At 36.8% G+C, this 17,062-nt stretch overlaps 1 pseudogene; it reads right to left on the bottom strand.

Moving 5' to 3' along the window:
* Nucleotides 1-955: 955 nt before the first annotated feature.
* Nucleotides 956-17,062, bottom strand: part of LOC140238812 (guanine nucleotide-binding protein G(s) subunit alpha-like) — a 33,567-nt pseudogene continuing 17,460 nt past the window's right edge.

Raw genomic sequence — 17,062 nt, 5'->3', positions numbered from 1 at the left:
CGCGGATTTCGCAGAATCGCAGAAAACTAGTACGGCAGAACAACATACAGAACGAGAGAAAGAACCGAAAAGAAAAAGTTATAGTCTTCTTTCACGCCGTATATTGCTACAGGAGGGCACGCAGGCCTGCTGAATGCCTTATACTGAAGTACCTGGATGCATCTACACTTATCATTTCTTTTCTTTCTCTAGCAAAACTTGACAAGATTGATTTCAGCTTATCGACGCCGAAGAGGGCGCTTTAATATCTCGTACCATTGGTCCGTTTGAGCTGCGCGACAGCCCATTCCACATTCGTTCAAAAGGAAGTTATCCTGTCGCATACCTAAAGTAATTTTCACCCCCCGTTATCCACGACTATCCCTTTTACTTCATCATCCTCATAATACTTCCACGACCATTTCATCACTCTTTTTTTTCCCTTAAAACGTAGTTAGATAGTAGCTCATTCATTTCCAGTACTGTATTAATTCTGTTATGTGTAAAAATCGATAGGAATAATGGCAATGATGGTAATGTAATAAAACTGTGATAATAACTGTAACGCAGTAATAATGACAAAAAGAATAATGCTTGTATGAAACAATAAGAAAATCAGAAGCGAAAGAATATTAAGAATGTCACATTCTGTAAAGCAAGTTATCGACTTCTTCAGTATCTCTTGATTGATTTTTTTTTCAAGGACCAACATTATGGAAACTTATAAGTACAGTAAAGCTAAACGTTCAACACTTCGAAAAATTCGGCGACATTGTGTAGATTATATCCAACGAAGACCGATTCATGGCCGTGGACGGTACGATGAAATGTAAACCAACAAAAGTTCAAAAACTCTTCCCCTGTCCACACAGCTGTGACGTCAGCCAACGCACCAATATCCCGGTGAGCGCATCAGCAGTAAAAAGTCGTTATTGTCTGTCGCTTTAGCAGCCATCCATGAAGATGTCAGATGCCGCTATAAGAGTTCGTACTTCTTGAGGTTCTCTCTCTGAATGATATCCTCACAGTAATGGAAGACTTTCTTGATGTTCTCCGTGTCGACCGCGCACGTGTAGTGTGGGTAGCAACACTTGCGGAATTTGATTTCCGTGTTTTGCACCACGCTAATATTCTGCGAGTTGGAAAGAGAGAAGAAGGAGTTGGGAAATGATAATGCTACTACTACTACTACTATCAATAATAATGATAATAATAATAATATTAATAATAACAATGATGATAATAATAACCGATAGATGGATATATTGTTGTTGTTGTTATTTTGTTTTGTTTTTGTCATGGACTGTCACGCGGAGAGATTAAAGAGAGTCCAATACAGAAATGGCCACGGTTTCGACGTCTTACCACAAAGGTACTGTATGGTAATGTATCATTACCTTTGTATACAGAACTCTAAAGACAACTACAAAGCGGTAGACACACCAAAAAACAAAACAAAACAAACAAAACAAAACAAAACAAAACAAAAACAGTGAAGAAAGAAACACTTTCCAGCACGGTAAACACCAAAATGACATTGCAATGATATTCTTTTCTTTTCTTTTTTTAGCTACACATGCTGTATATTGACAAGAAGCTACTGAATTTACGCATTAATTTCTACACAAGTTATAGATATATGAATACATCTATTTTGTATAATACACATAAAATGTACGTGCATAAGAATTACGCAGACATTAACATCTTTTCGGACTTGTGTGTTTGTTTGTTTGTTTGTTTGTTTTGTTTTGTTTTTGTTTTGCTTTCGCTTTATCTTTTCCTTTCTGCCTGTTTCATATTTGTCAAGGGTGAATAAGACTCACCGTGAACTTGTCCTTGATGAAGCTCTTGGCCTTGAAGAATTCCCTGCTCTCGATGAGTCCCAACTCGGGGAATGCTTTTGGGGAGGAGGAGGAGGAGGGGGATCAAAACAACAGGTTACAGTCTATCTGTCACAATATTATTGATGTGTAGAGCGATTTTGTTTAATGATCGTTGGGTAAGTGATTTCTTTAGGACGGAAAACAGCTACATCGTGATGAATTCATCTCACAAGAGAAGAAAAAAAAACAACAACAAAGAAACAAAAATAACATCAGGACTATTATTATATCACATCTCTCGGTGAACTCAATTACAACAACTTTCCCTTGCAGAAAAACTTATTACAAAGATGACGCAGTAGAATGCAAATCAAACTGCAATCAAGTATGGTAATTATGTAACTGGGTAGAGGTAAACGGTTCCTGTAATACGGAAACACAATGTTTGCAGACAAGACAACAAAACTACAAACACCCCCAAATCTCTGACAACATGTCTATATCCCATAACAAAGACTTATTTAATAACATTGTAACAATACCAAGATTGCAGGTTAAAAAAAAAAAAGAGTCATTCGTGAAAGTGAAAGAACATAGTTTTCCTTGAGCGTTTGGTTGAGCATACTTCCACAGTTTTCTCTGATGCATTTACTGTATCTAATACTATGTAAAATATTCGGGCAAGTCAGGTTTGGTGTAACGCTAACATGGTTCCTTTTTTTTGGGGGGGGGGGGGGTGTTTAGAATAGGACTCAAAGCCCAAGAAAAATAAAGAGAGAGAAAGAGAGAGAGAGAGAGAGAGAGAGCTGTACAGACGTGGCTGCATGCCTCTGCTACTTAAAATCTCCGACATGTATAAATGACCATTGCTTCCTAAGACATTGCTATATTATGGATATCGTGTGACGAACAGGTTGCCCGCGGTGCTTAGAGGATCGGTTTTTTTTTTTTTTTTTTTTAATCAATCTGTTACGAACAACGATTACGCTCACATACAGTACATAGCTCTGACAGATTAGTATGTGTGGACTTATATAACATAGAATGGTTATATCACGAAATGGCGGAGAGTGCACGTGGTGGTTGCATACTCAGTACCTGATTCCTTTCGGCGCTGCCTTTCTTCCATTGACCTCGTAACGAACACCCACAACACTGTTCCTCCACGGCTCAATGTGCTGTGAAAAAAAAAAGAAGAAAAAGATGAGGATAATGCACTTAAGATAGTGTTAACAAAATACAAAAAACAAAAACAACAAAAACACGACACAAACGCACACACGCACACACAATTATTAATTTGACTTAAATGAGAGAAAGTCATTTAAACACATGCAAGTCCCTTTGGAAGCTTTATATTACAAGAGATGGTGTCATTCTAAACCTTGGTCACAAATGAGTTCTCGTTTTGTTTTGTTTCTTTTTTATCAAAAAAGTGTAAAGAACTACGAATGTAATTCTTGTATTTAATCGAAATTGATATGTACATGTATTGGTATTACGCGCTACATGTATGTCTGTCATCCAGGGTAACAGACGAATAGCGCAGTTTACGTAGACATATTAAAAACCACAATCGTCGCTTGCCCGGCAGAAGCGGCCCTAAACCAAGCTTATATCTTGCAAGTCTAAGGGCCCTTCTGCCAGGCAGGCACGGAATAATATCATTTTCTTTTTGGAAAAATCCATATTCAGTAATATGAACAGTATACATTGTCTTTGTTGTGTGGGTTATTTTTTTTTTCACACCGAGTATTATGACGTACATGTACGTACATAATGTATCAATTAGCAACGCTACTTCATAAGATAATCGATATTGATTACAGTTCAATGTACTCACGTGGTGGAGTGTATTCCATATACTCTGGAAAGTATGTCTCGATCCGAGTTCTGCCATTAGCTATTTTCTCAGCCAGGATATCTTGCTTGTTGAGGAAGAGGATCACAGATGTCTCCTTCAAAAATCTGGTTGCGTGGACAGGGGGGAAACACGCAAGAATAATTACATCTCTCTATAGAGTTTGATCGCAAATCATGTACTAGTAAACTCCATAAGTATTGATTTGAGATGTATGGTATTAAACGTGCTTTAAAAAATGAACAAAAAATATTGGATTTTTTAAATCAAAGCTTCAAGAATATTCCGCGTTATGTAACAAATGAGGTATCTCTCGAAAGGTTTTGTTCTGCCCTTACGTGATGATGGACTTTCTTTAAAATGTTGAAAAATGGCGCTTAACCCGTCTTGAGTTCATATTTTTACAATTGATATACTTAATCATACATACAAATTATTTATCTACCATGCACAATATACTTGTTTTTTGTTTGTTTGTTTGTTTGTTTGTTTGTTTGTTTTTTTTGGGGGGGGGGTTACAAGGCAGAAGAAATGAGAACAACCCTATACAGTTATGCCTGTAATAAGTTGAGAGAACGTGTACGTTTAAGATAAAGTTAAAAACAAAAGTTGAATTCTCTTTGCCTTTACTTTATATCGTTCCATCACAGTGCCAATTGCGCAGCTTTATAACCCAGGGATAACATAAATGACTCTTTAAAATAAACAAATTAATAAATAAACCCTTATATTACACATTACCTTACATTACATTTTATCATTTTGGAACACATGGTTCAATTTTTCTCAAGGCTCACTGATATGTTCCTCACACCTGTCCTATACATTCACTGAATTCATATTTATATCACACCCCTGGTATAACCCCCTTTTTATTTTGTTTTTAGTTCTTACTAATCAATAAACAATGCCTGTTTGGCTACGACAAAGTAAGTACGCCTATATGCCTTTAATTTTGAAACAGGAAGTAATGTTGGCGTGTACTTGTTACTTCATGAAGTAAAGTACTCAAGTACACTTGAAATAATATCCGTCAAGATGAATGTGCGAAGAAATGTTTCAAGATTAATGTGCGTTACAAACGCCAAAGCGAGATATTTTCCTTTTGCGAACCCCCCCCCCCCCCAGAAAAAAAAAAAAAAAATAAACTGAATATCGCGATCCTGCCAAGCTCACATCGAAAGCGTAAGATCCTTACTAATACGTATTGTTCATTCTTAAAAGTTAATCAAAACACCAATGTACTATTCATGCGCTTCCAGAGACCTACGATGTTTGGATAGGTATAAAATATAGGTATAAATGTCGAGCTCCGAACCTGTTTTTCCATAATCTCTCGTATAGTGATAGTGACTCCATTAGTCTGTTCTTCGAGTCGTCCTCCCGTAGATTCAAATCAAATCCACTGCAGGCAACCACGAAAATCAAGGCAGTGATATCTGTAGTCAACAGGAGAAAGCAAACAAACAAATTGATTGAACCTGTTGGGAACATCCACATACACAATAATTGTTCTCTTTAATATGGCAGTGAAGTGAGTTTTAAGTGCGAAACAGTTAAACTTGTTTTACTTATTTTATACTGCAGGGTAGACCTGTTCACTTTTGCAAAATCATGAAAACTGCTTTCCAAAGGCACCCTGCCGTAATAACAAACACCATTCTACATGCAAATACCAAATGCAATTATAGGCAACATTGTAATATTATATGTGTCTAGCACTGTTACAAATCAGTTACATCGTTATATAAAGCTGTGCACCGTTTTTGAAATCCATAAAGGGATGTAAATGTTTGAAAATTTACATTTACATTTTTCTATTTAATGTAATCACCAAATGGAGGAAAATACATTTTAAGAGAATCTGCAGTCGGAACATGAGAAGATTATTATGTTATTTATATCAAATTATCACATCATTCAATATTTAGCAGATTCAAACTTAAATACATCAGGCTGACTTGTTTTTGCAAGATTTTTTGGAATTGAATTTCATTTCAACGCTTGCGTTTCAGTCACAGTGCATGGGATTGTCACGTATCATTTACATACTCGTATGATTGAGGAGTTTTTTCTATTTTTCCCACGTTAACAGTCATACTATTAAAGGCGCTAATCTTCATGCTTGTGGCTCTTTTTTTTGTGTGTGTGTGTCTCATAAGCTTTTAGGAGAGACTATTATTATGATTATTATGAGTTGTGCTATGAGTCTTTTATCCTTAGCTACAAACTCTGACGTAATTAAGCGTCGGGAATCGTCTGTTGCTTTTGTTTGTTTGTTTGTTTGTTTGTTTTTCGTTTTTTCTACAAACCTGAAAAACATTGGATCCACTTCTTACGCTCATCCCGCTGTCCACCAACATCCAGCATGCTAATTGTTAATAGAACAAAGTTAATAGAGAGTTAGTAATAGAAAATATGTACCACACGAGAGCAAAAATTTGAGCCAAATACTTCTCAGCGTTTCTAGATGAGGAAAACCTACATAATTGTCACTTGAGCTGAGCAACAGTTATGAATACAGTACACGAAAGCAAAACAGGCTCAGTCGGAACACTAAAAGAAAAAAAGATAAGTTGCAGGATGAAAAACATGGCGTTTTACGAGATTTATATATTAGTTTTGATTTTTATCTTAAAAATATTTCTTATGTTGCTCACTTGAGGAGAAGACTTCAAATTTCAGCTATAGTTCAAAAATTGTAAGTCGACGAGGACAATACATTCACCATTCACCATGGTAGAAGTTGAAATGCCCTTCCCCCAAGCCCCCCCCCCCCAACCCGTAGGGCCTAAATAGGCTACTTATTAAGCGAAAATCAATTGCCATGTACTCGCCCAGCGTTCAACTACTTATTCATGAGCGTCTCATTGCTGAATCGATCTTCTTCAAGGTTTCATCAATATTTGTCATTTCCTGGTCGTCGTACTTTATAATCCCACTCGTTTTTACAAAAGGTCGAGTGGGGCGTGGCGGAGGGTGGGAACAGAGAGGAGAAGACGCAGTAACCATGGTAACTCACTGGAATGTGACGTTCTTGATGTCAAACCATGTTTCCACCACTCCCGTCGTCACTTTCCTGGTCCTGACAATATCCTGTTCGGAAAATTAAGATAAAAACAAACAGAAATTAAAAGCTGTCAGTTTAAAGAAGATCGAACCAATCATGTATGTATGTTCGATAATGTATACGTAATGTATTTGATATATTTTATGTCTGTCGCCTTGTCTGTCTGTCTGTCTGTCTGTATGTATGTGTGTAATATTATTTCATGCACGTACAGTTTTCTGATTATCCTTGACTTTTCCACTCATCCTCCACCTCTATTTTGCTGCCACAACGTAACTTACGTAAACAAAGGAAGTATGTTACTTAACTTTACATTAACCGATAATTATGTCATATTGATGTTGACGTTCATCGTAAATCGCCTGGCATCATTCGAAGGGCGGGGTTTGGTAACATGATTAATCGCTATCGCTCGCTAATAATATGCAATGTCCACGTGTGATTAGCAGCTTTTGAAATGTCAGGGTTTTATTTTTTTTTTGTTTTTTTGTTTGTTTGTTTGGTTGTTCTTTTTTTTTTTTTTTGGGGGGGGGGGGGGGTAGGTTAATCACCTACTTTCGTACTCTACCACTGTCAGTCATACCAGTGTGGGTACCGTAAGTACCAGTATTGCGATCTTCATCACTGTGTACTCTGATAGCAGAAGTGTTTGAAAGGAAGCGTAATAGTTTTGGTTGAGACCTAACTTCAGGTTTTTAATATTTGGTTGTTGTTGTTGTTTTTTTTTTTGGGGGGTGAGACAATGAGACAACGCTCATGAAATGTGAAAGAGCATGTTATTCGATAAGGAATTCACCGTTTATTTGATGAAAATTGGTTTTGAAATGGCTGTGATATCAAAAACAGAGCGACCCTAATAAGGGTGGGACCCACCTTTTTATTACGATCGCTTTGTTTTACTTTGTTTCTGGATGTCTCAGCCATTCCAAGACCGACTTTCATCAAATAAACTTTGAATGCCTCTTAGAATGACGATGCTCTGTACTAATTCATAAGTGCTTTCTTGGTATCTCATAAAAGTCCAATTCTCATCTCATAAAAGTATCTCATAAAAGTCCAATTCTCATCTCCACCAATACTATAACATCCCTTTAAGCCTTTCTGCGCAAGGAAATTTGGACTGTGTGTGGAACGCCAATGGGATTTCTGAGCTAATCGCGGCAGTCAAAGCACAGACAGGGTTAACTGCGCTCGTTAATTTGCACAAAAACTACAATAAATTTCAGAAATATCTCATACAAGTATAAAAAGATGGTTGCGTGTGTCATGTGTGTTTTTTATTGGTTACAAAAAGTACTTGACCTCAAACGACGACATGGTTTCGTAACCATGGATATACCATTCATGTTATGTATTATACCACCCGTTTGATCATCCGTGTATCTTGCTGACGTCCCGCTGATATTGTAATTCTATTTATGGCACAAACCTTACTACATGTAGTCATATGCTTCGCTTGATCACGTCTGCCCCAGTTTCAGTGGATAATTTACGCTTTGTATAATCAGTCATTACCGAAATATACTTTTATGTCGCTAGCTCTTATACTCCACGTAAATATTGTACAACCGTAAATGATCGATCACTTGAAATTCAATCCAAGAAGAAGAAAGCTGTTAACTGTTATAAACGCGAAAATGTAGGACAACAACATCAGCAAAAAAAATATTTGGCAGCATATACCACAATGCATACAGGGCAATACCACACGATGTACACCAGTTTCCCCCTTCTTTTAAGTTTGAATCGTTTTAGTTGTTTTGTTGTCATTAACACCATCATCATTAACACCATCATCACCATGTTTATTGTGACGGTACCTGCAAGTATTCAGCTCTGAAATGGACGAGTAAAAAAATGCAATCATTTTAATACTCACTTGCATCTAAACAATTCATTGATTTTTATTTCTTCTTAGAAAATTGAATTTCTTTATACTATTGCTGCATTTCTATTTGCATTTTGGAGTTTTCAAAAACGATGTAGACATAATTGAAATTGAAAATTGAAAAATTGAAAATTGTGTTGGAATTTCAAACTGTCACAGTTTTTTTCACTATAGGTAGTGATATTATAAACAATCGCCTACTAGAAAAATGTAAGAAACGGTAACGTCACTTAATCGCCTCACATAATTAATCTAATTGACAGGCGAATTTTTCTTTTTGTAGAATCAAAAGAATAAAAACGAAAGATTTGGAAGAAAGTACCTTTTTTATACTTGCACTGTTATGACTTGTTTGCTTTGTTTTGTTTTGTTTTGTTTTGTTTTTCCTCGAGGTCGGGCACACCTCACAAAGGGTATCGCCGTGGTATTTGTTATGGGTAACCTTTTCGTTGACATAAATAGGATTTACATTACCGACATTGCTTTGTGAACAGTGTGGATTTTTTTTTTAGTTGCTGTTGTTGTTGTTGTTGACATAATAACGATATTCAATAATATTGCATTGTTTCGTGCCTCGAGAAAGGCTGGATAAATTGCATCGTTTCAGGAGAGAGAGAGAGAGAGAGAGAGAGAGAGAGAGAGAGAAAAGAATATGCTGTCAAAGTTTGCCAGCTTTGCAGGGAAGATGTAAACGTTGTTGAAGTATTGACCAAAAATACGATTTTTAATGCGTTTTTTTTTTAAAGACATCACCGCCGGTTTGAATTTGTACGTGTTGTTGCGACCGCACTTCACTTTTCGATGAAATAAGTGAAACTCTAATATTATGAATAAAGACGATGATAATAAAAATGCTAGTAGTAGTAGTAGTAATGACAGTAGTATAGTAGTAGTAGTAGTAGCAGTAGTAGTAATATAATAGTAATGATGATAACAACAATAATAATAATGATATAGTAGTAGTAGTAGTAGTAGTAGTAGTAGTAGTAGTAGTAGTAGTAATAATAATAATAATAATAATAACAATAATTATACGTGTCTTTCTGATCTCGTACCTGATTTTAATTATTATGTTCTTTTTTGTTTTGCAGAGTACACGTTTAAATGTGCTTTGATTTGCACGTACACATGTGACATGATTATGTAAGACGGATAAGCGTATACACAGACTGGAAAACATGACCTTTGTATAGAGGATTCAAGAGGTCAATGACCTCTATACTGTATGGCCTGAAATGACCCGAGAAGTGCTTACCTGTTCGCTTGGTATGAAGTCTGGCTCCTGAATGTCTGGGAGTTTGTCTAGAAAGCTGCGGATTGAGAGAAACCAACGTAGTAGACCATTAGAATACATTCTAATTGAGGCTTCGTCCTATTTTTGTTTTGTGTTGTTTTGTTTCTTCTCACCCCGGACGCTTAGGCATTACTGATGCGACACGGGTGTGATATGTCAATAATCTATCACAATGAAAACACAAGGGGTCAGTGTGGATGCAGGGCGCCGGATTCGTTCTGCGTCGTGAGGTATTGACAGACCCGTTCGTCTTCGTGGATTATGGTGGATTCGGGACGTTAGGCTCACATAAAACACACCTTGACATGGTGTCCTCTATCCGCTAGACCCTGATCCTACATATCGATCTAGTTTTCGCATACATAGGTGCGTTTCCTTGAAAAGAACGTGCCCCGCTGAAGCTTTACAAAATATAGAATGGCTGTGCAAGGATATGCAAGGTGTTATGATACCTGATGTATGTATTGTACGCATAACACTTGATCAACGCTATTTATAGGGTGTCTATGCGTGCACATCGTGGTAAACACACAGAATGGAGACACCCAAACACACGCACTCACACACACAGACAGATGATAAATGTATTCATTTGAGACTGTCCACAAAAATCTGGCATCATGAAGAAGTCATAGCTAAAAAATTACTTTAAATGACAACGATTTTGTCTCGGGACTTATTACAAGTCTTTCTCAATGGTATTTTGAACCCTTCGGATAAAACATACTTTGCATGTTCCCCCTAACCAGTCTCCACATCTTTATATAACTTCCTATCTTTGACTGGACAGGAAGTTCACTTGCACGTGTGAGAGCGCGAAAAAAGTGAAATATTGCCCTGGGGAGGGCTATATATTCAGATGTACCCACAAACACAGGCTGGGTTAACGCAGGATCAATTATTCATCAAGGGAAAGAGAAAAACTCAGGGTTGCATGTTATTACGGTTCGTTCTTTTATCATTCAGCACTAAGAGAGATGAAATTCCTATTGCGGTCACTTCTCATGCATGTGCAGTAAGTGGATATAGAAAGCATTTTTAATGCTATAGGTCTAGTTATATTGAAATACGTATTCCGGTCTATCTGGTATGCAACGATCCAGGTAACAAACCAGCTATACAGAGCAAGAAAGATCTATATTTTTCTGACTTTTTTTAAAGATTCGGTGTATATATATATATATATATATATATATATATATATATTTATATAGATTCTTGTTTTCCTTTGCTCATTTTTCCACTAATAAATTATATTCATTTCTGGTCAGTTTCCTTCTGTTCGCGGTTGCTTTATATAATACATATAAATTATACATGGGCCATATATATATATCTATATATATATATATATATACAGCTGTATATATATATATATATATATATATATACATATTATATATATATATTATATATATATATATATATATATATATATATATATATATATATATATATATGTATATACCTTTTTGTAAAAAATTTCAGACCATAGACTATTAGATTTAACTGTAAGCCGGAAAAAGAGCAAGCTGCAAAATGCAAACCTTAAAAAAAAACACACACACTTACTACTTGGCGCTGTCTATAAGCTGGAATTCATGGGAGCGTAGGTAACATGTCTGTACTCCTTCGTCGCGCCACAGCTTTTGTGCGTTCTCTAGAAATTCCTGAGAGAAAGAGAGAGAAAAGATAAATATATTTGATATATGAATATATTTGTATGATTCATTTTCCTTTGAATCACCTTTTATTTTCCTAAGAACAAAAATACATCTTTAGTTAACTGGAAACATATCATACAATGTTATATCTGATAATTATATAGCTTACATCGGTAAGATATGTTTTTTTTTATGTGTCTTTTTTTTAACGAATCAAAATACACGGTCTATCTAATAAGTGCATTACATGTATTCAAAGAAGGATGCTATTCCTGGTTTTCATTGCTTTGTTGTAAATGGGCAGCTACCAACACAGTGTGTGAGAAATACAGACGAAAGCAATAGCGTTGGAGTGTTGGACACAACTAAGTTCTATTCTATTTTGGACCTCATGGTATGCTTATCACTTCCTATGTCACAACGATCTATTATCTTTTTACATCCTCATAAAAACAAATGCTTTAGTAACACGTATGAGAGGTGCCCTGATTTGTTCAGTAAAACGAAAATTGTATCTATTATAAAACCTCCTATACATAGCACTTGTGTTATCTCTTGGTTCCTTTAGTAACCTCATTGTGTATACATTATTACAATCAATATTATAATACCTTATTACCATCAATATTGTATGTTCAATGAAGCTCTTTTTGATGAATAGTTTTAGATTACTTAATCATTTATTCATTATATATTTGCTATGTTTCTTAGATTAGACTGTTATGTGTGTTATGTTTATGTTAACACAAAAGTGTAGTGTTAAACTACCATTGTGTATTCAATTTTCTTGTAAATAATTATGTTGTCAATATAAAGAAAAGGGGGAAAATAAACTCAAATGAATAAAATAAACTTAATAATGGTTACAGAAATAGTATTGCCATGGTGTTGTATACAATGCGAGAAAACCAACTAGACAGTGCGTCAGAGTTTTGTGAAGAAAATAATCTATAATCTAAAGTCTATCATTGATTGTTCCTTTACTTGAAAGTATCTTTCCAACAACTGGTTATGGCGATGGCTAATACATATAGATATTCTGCTGACTAAACGTCCAGCATCGAATTGATGATAGATGTAATAAAAACTTTAGAAAATGCGACTTGTCATTTCAAAACCGTGTAAATTTCAGATGTCAACTGTAAAACATCGAGCTCTTTGCGCTACAAATCGTGTCACATGTTGTAAAGGTCAAACCTCGTTGCTTTCACGAAATGTGAAAGACTGCTTATTTTTAGCTTGACATTTAAGAGGAGAATATTACCACCGTCCTATGTAACAATCGCATATCCCTCTGTACAAAATTATCTAGCTCTGTTGATTTCATTCTACAGCGCATTGATTGACAGGTTTCTCCTGAGGAGGACCTATCAAAAAAGAAGGAGAGTACTCGACATATTGAAACAAAAATATTGAGAGGACAGTGATGTTGACAAAACGTCCTTTTAGTTGACATTCCAAACTTGATGATAATGGTCACCTTTTGGAATATACTCGCTTTTACCATAAATTCCAAAAGGGCATTTATACGTCGGGAAATCCCCTTAGTATAGATGATTTCTTCTTCATCTCCTTCTTCTCTTTTGTATTGCATTACTCCCTGCTTTAATAGGTCTGTATCATTGCCGGTTAACTGATCGTACTTTCTTTATTGTTAGTAATGGACTAATATTGTTTTCTTTTATTGTGAACGCACCATGATTCAAAATGACAGAGCAGTCTTTTTATGTATTCCAAATCCCACGACAGTGCAACAGAATATCTTTATCAAGCTTTAGAATGCTATAAATGGTCTCGGTGCTTTACACAACATGATAGACTCAGAAATTAACAAATGAAAGAATCCATGTAATGTATATAGTTAGTTTCTAACGCATTATATTATTCGCTATCTTGATTGTTTGCTTCTTTCTGTTGAAATATACCTGGAATGCTGAAAAATCCGGGGCGCTGGCTTCCTTCGTCACGTATTCTGCGCACGGAGAAAGTTCGGCGTCTTTCAACTCCACTGCAGGTCTCAGCTGGGGCATTGCCTTTATCAGCGACTGGGAATTCATAGAGAGGAAGACGGTGGAAACGACATGATGATGTGAGACTGGTGCAATGGAAGTGATGCAAGTGATTTAAAGGGGCATTCCAGACGATTTATGTCATTTCACATCTTGTATAGCTCATAAACAGATAATGCCATGTATAGATTTGTGACATTTCCTGTGGTTCTTGAGCAGATAAAGCATGCATATACCTTGAAAAACCCAAAACATGATACACAAAACAAGGATGATGACATAGGAATCTCACATATTCCAGTAATGTAGCAGTGTCATTCCATTATAAACAACTTCACCTGTGTATGCACGCTTTCTTCTTCTTCTTCTTTTCTGCGTCTCAATCATGTCTTCCAATGTAAAGCTGCTATGTCGTCATGTTTTATTATCGGAATTCTTAAACTCTGTACCCAGTATAACCAATTTATATACGACATGTATGTTCAAATGAAAGAAGAAGTATGAAATATCATCTGGAAATCTCCTTTAACAAAAAGCGGAGCAGAAATATGACAGAGACAAGGATATTATGTACATATATATACTATTATATATATATATATATATATATATATATATATATATATATATAATATGGATATATATATATATTATATACACGTAAAGAGAGAGAGAGATAGAGAGAGAGAGTAACGGACAAATGGTATAAGAGATAGGGAATGAGAAGCAAAAGACAGAGGTACATTCGACAGCAAGAAATGTTTTGAACAACCCGAATTTCTGTCAATTCTAACGGATCAGACTAACAGCTCCATATAAGGACAATGTCAACTTGGCGACAAACTTTAATTGTATAAGAGACTTTGGATATTTTAGACTGATTAGCTGATTACCATTGCCCTTCACGCAGAATGTGTGTGTCTTTGTGTCTGTGTCTGTGTCTGTGTCTGTGTGTCTGTGTGTCTGTGTCTGTGTCTTTGTGTGTGTGTGTGTGTGTGGATTTTTTTGTTTGTTTGTTGTTGTTTTTTGGAAGTTTTTCGCAGACGATCGAACACCTGCGGTTCCATTGCCCCGTGGTGTCGCCGAATGCGTCTCATCCTATAATGCGCGTTACCGAGTAAAAGCCGGATATGATGTCAAGCTCAAAGATATAATATTATCATGAAAAACTCATGTTGCCTAAACGCGGGAAGTGGCTTATTCAATACGCCACCGCGTCAAATCGATGCTAAAAGTAGAGCCCCTTTTCATCGAAAACTGGGCGTTTGTAAAATCACTTTGTCATGCAAACAATCAAAGATGAACATGAGTCATATTGATCTAAGCTAAAAGCGGCTCCAGGACATCTTTCTATATATACCTTGCCATGACCTGTAAGTTCGAGAAAGGGATAAAAGAAATAAACGTGCAACTACAAAACCAAACTTCCACATCGCAGATCGACTGGTTTTTTTCTCCGGTCGAAGTGTTATTTGCAAGGCTCAGCGGTTTCAGCGAGCAGAAATAAGCTCATCATGAATTTTACATGGAATCCACTGGGCTAAAAGATACATCATATTTGTAGTGTGAGTCGGTGTAATGTACCGCTCGCGTAGCACAACATCCTCTTACAGACCCACGCTGGGCGATGGTAAAGCCACTGCCTAAAAGGTCAACCAAACGAGAAAGCGGCCTGACTATAATAACGATCAGCAACAGCAAGCTTAAGGTAAATTTGCATTTGTCTGACCGCAAAGTCTCCCTCTCTTCTCGTAAGAACCTACAAACCGTTTCGATTATCATTCACGTACAGTGAGTAATGCTGGCTCGTTGCAATTTGTAGATATTCTGGGTTCACAATGTCTGATCATGTCACGCTGTTAAATACGTGCTAATAGTTTGTGTTTGTATAAATAAGATACCGCAAGTTGAGTCTATTTTTACAGTGTGCTTATCATTCCATTGGAATCCGAATTGCATCTTTATAATTAATACAATTTTGATCGAAAGTTAGTATACACAAGCTGTAGCCAGCAAAGAATCGTAATGGTATGCAATATCATTTGTGCTCTTCGCGTCTCACTACTCGGCTCAATATCTTATAGTTTACTTCCACAAGGACTTATCATAATATCCAACAGTACTAGCTGCTCATCATCGCTTTTCTTTTCCTGTAACAAACTATAGCGCCATTTCAGATGGTTTTTCGTCTCCGTCGCGCGAGCAGCGTTCCCTCCGCGCTGGCGATGTGCTATTGTATCCGCCCCCACCCTTGACCTACTATTGCAATCTATTCTCGCACTCGGAGGTTAATATTGGCTAAAAATAGGCACGCTCTTCCTTTCGAGTCCGCTAGCTCCTTTCCGTTCTGTCTTCTTTTTCCTCCTTCCCTTTACCCCCCCCCCCCCCCCTCTCTCTCTCTCTCTCTTTCTCTCCATCGCGTACGAAACTTCAGAGCACTCATCCTCCCGTCGACTGAGCTGTTGCTATGGTTACGTTTTGGAAGCCATCGATTTCCAAACGGCTGATTCTCGCGCCGTTCTTACCATACAGCTGACTCGCCTCTTCTCCTACTTTCTTTCACAACATATTCCTGCTCTACCCCCCCCCCCACTCCACCGTTCACCATTAAACAGAGCTCAGTAGAATAGATGAGAATAATTACACAATTGTGCGCATGACTTATAGAATGTGAGTACATCTAGAAACATAATATTATGGACCCGCACACTTGGTTACTCTGTGCACAATTATAAAACGGCCTTATATCAACCAGGTGCGTTTTCACACGACAACGTGATCATAGAGAATACTGTGCGAAGGCCGCAAATTTTCCCGGCATGATCAACACCGGAAATTGTGGCAAAGACACGTGTAAAGTATCATATTGATGACATCCCTTAGGTGGAAGTTAATCTGGAGAACAAGGGCAAAAGGAGATTGGCATAATCTCGTCAAAATAATAATAATGATGATGATAATAATAATAACAATAATAATGATAATGATGATAACACAATAAATAATGATATAATAAAATAACATAATGATGATGATGATGATATAATATTATCACAGATTATAATGATAATAATAATAATAATAATAATAATAATAATATTAACAATACAAATACGGTCTTCTTCATTCAGGACGGCATCTTCGGTGTTGCCACTGCTCTGCCAGAGGGCCCTATCATTGTGATTATCCTATAGCGTTGCCATGTACCCATTTTTAGACACCTGGGTCGAAAGGGACATGGTGGGTAACAACATCTTGTCTATGAACGGTAAGCACTGGACGGGAATCGAACTCGGGTCCTCCGATTGAAAGTCAAGAGGCTTGTCCACTATAATGCTACACAATTGACGTATCTCAGGGACGGCGGAGCGTTTTCAGAAGTGGGGGGGGGCCACTTCCGGGTTTCATGAGCTAACAAGCAAAAAAAAAAGGGGGGGGGGGTCTTCAGCGCAAAATATCACCTTACCGCAC

This window comes from Diadema setosum, chromosome 15 (assembly GCF_964275005.1).
Source record: "Diadema setosum chromosome 15, eeDiaSeto1, whole genome shotgun sequence".
In the NCBI taxonomy this organism is placed as follows: Eukaryota; Metazoa; Echinodermata; class Echinoidea; order Diadematoida; family Diadematidae; genus Diadema; species Diadema setosum.
Note: the sequence above shows the minus strand (reverse complement) of the source record. Positions and strands in the feature narration are given on the sequence as shown.